We start from the raw sequence: 6000 nt of genomic DNA on the forward strand, positions 1-6000 counted from the left end.
AATGGAAAAGTTGATATTCATATTATTGAGTCCAATTTGAGTCAATGTTGAAGATTTGAAACAAAAATTCAAATATCTTGTTCGCAAAACATTTCCAGGAACGTGTGACTGAATAGGTTTTAAATTATATAAAAAGCAAATGAACTCTGAAAATCATGAGATTTGTCATGATATCATGATCACATATGTGGAGGTTGTGATAGAAAATTGAGAAGGTTTTGCAAAAGTTGTGACGTATGTTGATTACGAAACGAAGTATCCCGAAGAAGTTTAAGAGAATTGTGCAGGATTCGTTAAGCTTTTGAGTCAAAGTGACGATCGAATTGAGATTTGACTTCAAAACTTTTTGTATAGGCAAGAGTCATGATGGGTTGTTTGATGTTAAATTAAATATTGACTTGGAATGTAATCTTTTTTCCAGAATCAATCGGGGGTGGCATCAAATGAGCCTCCGGATGAGCATTCTCCGAAGTCACAGTGGCCAGCTTCAAGATCTGACCAGAGATGATTAAGATATCATTCGGTTGTTAGACATGTGTGTGCTGTATTATGGACTATATGATGTTAGATTTGTGGTTATTAGACTTGCGGATGTTGGACTTGTCGCTGTTGGACTTGTCGATGTTGGAATAATGCTTGTGGAACATGAGAATATGTGATATTAATTGCCTGTGATGTATATATAATGTTATATTTGATGTTTCAAAGAGGGAGCTCATATATGCGAGATAACAGTGAAAAAAATAACTTTGCCGAGTGTTTTTACCTCGGCACTCGGCAAAGCGTCCATTTCCAGGTTGCTGGAAAATGGCTTTGCCGAGTGCCAAGGGAAAAACACTCGGCAAAGACACGACCTTCACCGAGTGCATTTACGACCAGGCACTCGGTAAAGCTAGAGCCTTTGCCGAGTGCCTTCCATTTGGCTCTCGGCGAAACTGACGCAAACTGTTACTGGGCCGGCCGTTTTACTTTATGTTGCCGAGTGCGTATTGGCACACGACAAAGCTTTGCCGAGTGCTCGAGAAAAGACACTCGGTAAAAGTGGCTTCGCCGTCAATTTGTTTGCTGAGTGACTTTTATCGTGTTACACTCGGCAAATCCTTCGCCGAGTGTATAAAGGCCTTTGCCGAGTGTTCCTGACACTGGGCAAACTGCCTGTGTCCCGTAGTGGGATCGTGATGCCTATACCGCGATCCGTGTGACTGTGGTCGTGCTAATTTGTTTGAGCGTTAGCATGCAGGTTCATTTTGCTCCATAGCCTGCTAGCTAGCTTAGATAATTAGTTTGAGCAAAAAATGTCCATAGGTGCACTTTGCATAGCAGATTACAAAAAAAGGGGCAGGTCTTCCATTATGTAAAATGACATTTTCCATTTTTTTTCCAAGTTCGCATCAAGATTTTCCATTAATTCATCACCTGCTGTAAGGGAGTGAATCATTTTCCCATATGATGACAAGGTAATAATGACGCAATTACTCGTCTGTATTACTGATGGTCACATATATATTGCCAAGCCTACTGCATGCTCATCACTACTAGCTATACGCACTGGTACTTTAGTGTTGGTTTGCAAAATGCAACTCTTGCCATGGGTTGCAAGGAAGCTGTAGGTAGAAACCATACAACTATGCATGATTGGGATGCATCAGGGAATGGAGGATTCAACTTGAAGCATACGTGCCTCTAGCTTTAGCATCCAACTGTTCCTTTTCCGCGACCCGAGCGTCTGCTCCTCTGTTTCTTTTTTTTTCTTTTTTTTTGAGGAATGCTCCTCTGTTTCTTGGATGGCACCTAGAAAGTCTCAAAAGTTTTTTTTTTGGAGGAATAACGTCTCAAATGTTTGACTGGATTGTGACCAAAGCGTCACTATTCATGACTACTAGAGGCAGTAACTAGTTTAGTTGACTAAAAGCATAGCTGTTGATCAGCCAAAATCCTCGGTACAGTACATTAATTGACTAATTGTACTGGTATCATTATTTTGTAAGAACATCACCGTAGTATTTCATCTTCATCCTTGCAAACAAGTGCCCTTTCGGGCGAGGTAGCATTGCTTTCTTAACTTCATTAAACTAAAGGCATGAGCTCTACCGCTCAATTAAGATGAAATAAAATAATGTACAAAAAGATTGGCCAGCCCAAATTCCAAAAGACATCCGAAGGGATAGCGACCCCACGTGACGCGGTAGAGTACAACATGACCCACCGCCACAGTCATTGTTGTGCCGAGCATGGCCCCCAAGTAGCCAGCAGCTTCGACTTCCCATAATAGCCCACCCAACAAACACCTCCTAATGGGTCTGAAGCTAACAGTCGCCACTATCATCGTTGCCAAGCTCAACGAAGAGCAGCTCCAATTTTCAATCGCAAACCCTCACCCCGCTTCGTAGCCATGATGATAATCTGAAATGCTACACCTTCAGGAAGGGAGCGATGCCAATGGCGCCGTCATCACACATCCAAAATGGACCAGGTTTTCACACATGGAAGACATGCTAAAGAGGAAACGGCACTCAGCGGTGTCGCTGTGGCCAATGCTTTCACCTAAGAACCTTCTAGCATGGACACCGGACCACGAAGCGAGCCCCCCCCCCCCCCCCCCACTTTTCATCGCCACCGCCACTATCCCACCGCCTAACAAAAGCCTCTTCTGGGGACATCGATGTGCTGGCTGCCAGCAGTAGCCCCATAGCTACGTCGCCCGTCACCCCCTCCAACCGGACCATGCAAACCCAAACATGACTCCGCTGCTCACGTCACAGCACCGTATGTCGAAGCCGCCACTGACCATCGATGTCGGCTCTGACAGCAGCCATTGTCTCTATCAACATCTGCCACAGGGCATGTGTACCCGTGGCACGCTGACACAGCCAGCTGGCCTGCCATCGCCGCAGCACCCAGGTGCGGTCACAACTATAGAATACATCATTGTCAACGCCCCATCACCGCCGGTTTATTTTGAACCGGCGGTGATAGTCTATCACCGCCGGTTCCAAATGGACCCAGCGGTGATGCTTACGTATCACCGCTGGTTCGTAATACGACCCGGCGGTGATTCTCTCGACAACATCACCGCCGGTTCGTAATACGTAAGCATCACCGTCAGGTTGTAATATGACCCGACGGTGATGTGTTCTCCACCTATTTTTTTTCATTGTCCCCTCCCTCTCTCTCTCCGGTATTTTTTTCCTCCTTCCCCTGGCGTCCGCCCACAGCCCTCCCTCCCTCGGGGCGCCGCCCTCCTCCCCATTCCCATTCCTCCTCCCGCGCCCTCCCATGGCGGCGGCGCCGGCCCTCCGCCCCGTCCTCCAACCTCGTCCCGCGCCCTCCCATGGCAGCGGCGGCTGGCCCTCCGCCCAATCCTCCCTCCTCCCACGCCCTCCCATGGTGGCAGCGCCCGGCCCTCCGCCCCCTCCTCCTCCCTCCACCCTCCTCCCGCCCCCTCCCGTAGCGGCGGCAGTGGCGGAGGCCTGCGCGGCGGCCATGGCGGCCGGATCCGTGCAGGGCATGGCGGATCTGCAGCGGCTAGCCCTTTGCCCCCTCGTCCTCCCTCTTCCCGCGATCTCCCATGACGGCGGCGCCGGCCCTCCTCCCTCCCTCACCGTGGCGCTCCGAGATTAGGCCGGTACACTCCTCCTTGAGCTCAGGCCGGAGCCGCCTAGAAGCCAGGAGCCTTCCCCCGCCCATTTCCTAAACTGATGTGGTTGTTTGCAGGCTGATTTGTTCGATCTGGTTGTGTTGCACATGATCGAGAATGCCTGGCCGGATTCAACACGTCCCTCATCTGCTACAGCCAGGTACTGCTAATCCACGGAGTCGGTTTCCTATTTCTCTTTTCTTCAGTAGGCAATGCCGCAATGCTAGAGGGAAACATTCGGTGGTAGATACACTAATTTCTACTCATACCATATGAAGCTCTCACTGCTCACATGTAAGTTTTTTATGTCTTGTTGGTTTCTTTGGACTTTGTTAAAAGTCTGTAAGCAAAGTTCATATATTGGGATGAAGATATGTATGACCTGGAAAATGACACACCTGCCCATGCATCAAAGTAAGTAACCATGCATATTTCTATTGCTAAGCAGATGGATAATTGCCCTTTTTGCTTCGCTAAATCTACCTTCTCACAATAAGTTTCAGCGCAGCAATTAGTGAAGACTTGGGGCAGGTTGAATATATTTTGACAAATAATGGGAACATTGACTGATAATAAGATGATCTTCAGAAGATGCTGTGTGAACCAGCCCACTCACTCTTCAGGTAATTCAGTCTTACTCCTTCCTGCATTGTTCTGCAGATTACTACTACCCTTCTTGTTTGGGAGTAAATTTAATCACTATTTTCCTGTTGTGTGCGTATCAGAGACCTTTGGAGAGGATTAATTTCAGGGGATGATGCAAACCATTGATCTAGGAGCATCATACTGTAATTTGGATGCCGCGGGATAATAAGGTGTAGTGGAGTACATGAATGTGAATTAACTACTTCAGACAACACCTTGGCAAGTCACCTTCTATGGTTGCAGGTTCTGATAGTTCAGTTTATCTACCTTGTGCCGATTGATTGGATATGTTGGATGTAATACATGCTCACATCTCACGTCATCTAATTGTCCCATGAAATTTTGGTGAATTTCGTAATTGCTGTTATGTGCTTGTAATAATTTCATTTTGGCATGAGTACAAATGGATGCTTTGTCCTCCCTTTTACAATTATGCCATGGCCACTGGTGAAGCAGGTATGCACTCTGCAAATGATTATGCGCTGATAGAAACTGAATCTGTTGTATAAGAGGCATGCACTCTCCTAAACTTTGTAAATGCATTTTTGTTACCGTTAAATAATATGGAATTGTTGGTCCTGCATATGACATCAATTTACCACATAAAAGAAAGTTTTTGCATGCATCTACCAGTAGTACAAAGCTTATTTCAAAAGTGCACGAATTTCTAAAGGCTGGCTTTCTGATCAGGCTTTGCTTATCTCCTTTTTCTTTCTGTTATCTTTGGTGAGGGGTCTTGCCTGGTAATCTGCATGCAACTCTGATGCCCTACTCAATAGTCTATTTGGGTAAGTCCCACAATTCACTAAATATATCTAAGCTGTCCGACAATATTGATGAAACTATTTTAGCCAACATAGATTGTAACCTCCCATCATACTGAAGTGCAACCAATTCTTTATCTCACGCCATAAGGCTACTCATTTTATACGGACTATATCATATGTAATGGATTATCAGTTCTTGTAGAAATCTCTGCTTTCTGCTTTATTATGATTTCTACAAATTTCTGCTTCAAGTTTTTTTTTGTTTGAATTTGGACTGCAAACATATATTGTGCTATTGAACCTAGCTAGCTTAGTAGTAGCTGATAGGTTGAATGCATGTTTAAGTAATGAGATGAGCTTACCTAATATAATTCAGTTAAGCTAATAACTGAATCCGCTTGTTCTTGAGCAAATGAGGTGTTCCACAATGATGCAATATTATTATATGAAAATATTTTTTATGGGAAAAAGGTCTTCACCGCCGGTTCGTGTCTTCAACCGGCGGTGTTGATGTCCCCATCACCAACGGTTGCAGATACGAACCGGCGGTGTTGATGTCCCCATCACCAACAGTTCTGGAACCGGCGGTGATGGCCCTGCTATCACCAACGACTTAAATCCAACAGTACCCAAAACCGTTGGTGATGTACTTTTAGAACCGGTGGTGATAGGGGTGGCTGTAGTAGTGGGTCCGCTCGCCCACCGCCACCACGGCACGCCAATGAGTCCCGCTCGCCCACCACCACCTTGGACATGGCCAGCCCGTCCGCCGCTGCTACCATGGCATGGCGACAAGGCCCGCTCACCCACCGCCAGCCACCGCCCACTGTTGGAGCACCCCGACGCGACCAACACACCGCCGCCACCACGGCGATCAGCTGGCGCCGACCGCCTCACCCCCCCTAATCCGGGCCGAGGGAATGCCAGAAATGGCTTGTACGGAGAAGGGTC

The 6000-nt window shown here is 46.8% G+C and overlaps 1 long non-coding RNA gene across 2 annotated transcripts; it reads left to right on the forward strand.

Moving 5' to 3' along the window:
- Window positions 1-3959: 3959 nt before the first annotated feature.
- LOC120668788 lies at window positions 3960-4700 on the forward strand. 2 transcript variants are annotated; one of them, XR_005672568.1, is made up of 3 exons: window positions 3960-4051; window positions 4135-4260; window positions 4363-4700. It is a non-coding gene; the product is annotated as an uncharacterized LOC120668788 (long non-coding RNA). The 2 variants fall into 2 exon arrangements; XR_005672570.1 differs by having other exon boundaries at window positions 4141-4260.
- The last annotated feature ends 1300 nt before the right edge of the window (window positions 4701-6000 follow it).

The sequence above is a fragment of the Panicum virgatum genome, chromosome 2K (assembly GCF_016808335.1).
Source record: "Panicum virgatum strain AP13 chromosome 2K, P.virgatum_v5, whole genome shotgun sequence".
Lineage (NCBI taxonomy): Eukaryota > Viridiplantae > Streptophyta > Magnoliopsida > Poales > Poaceae > Panicum > Panicum virgatum.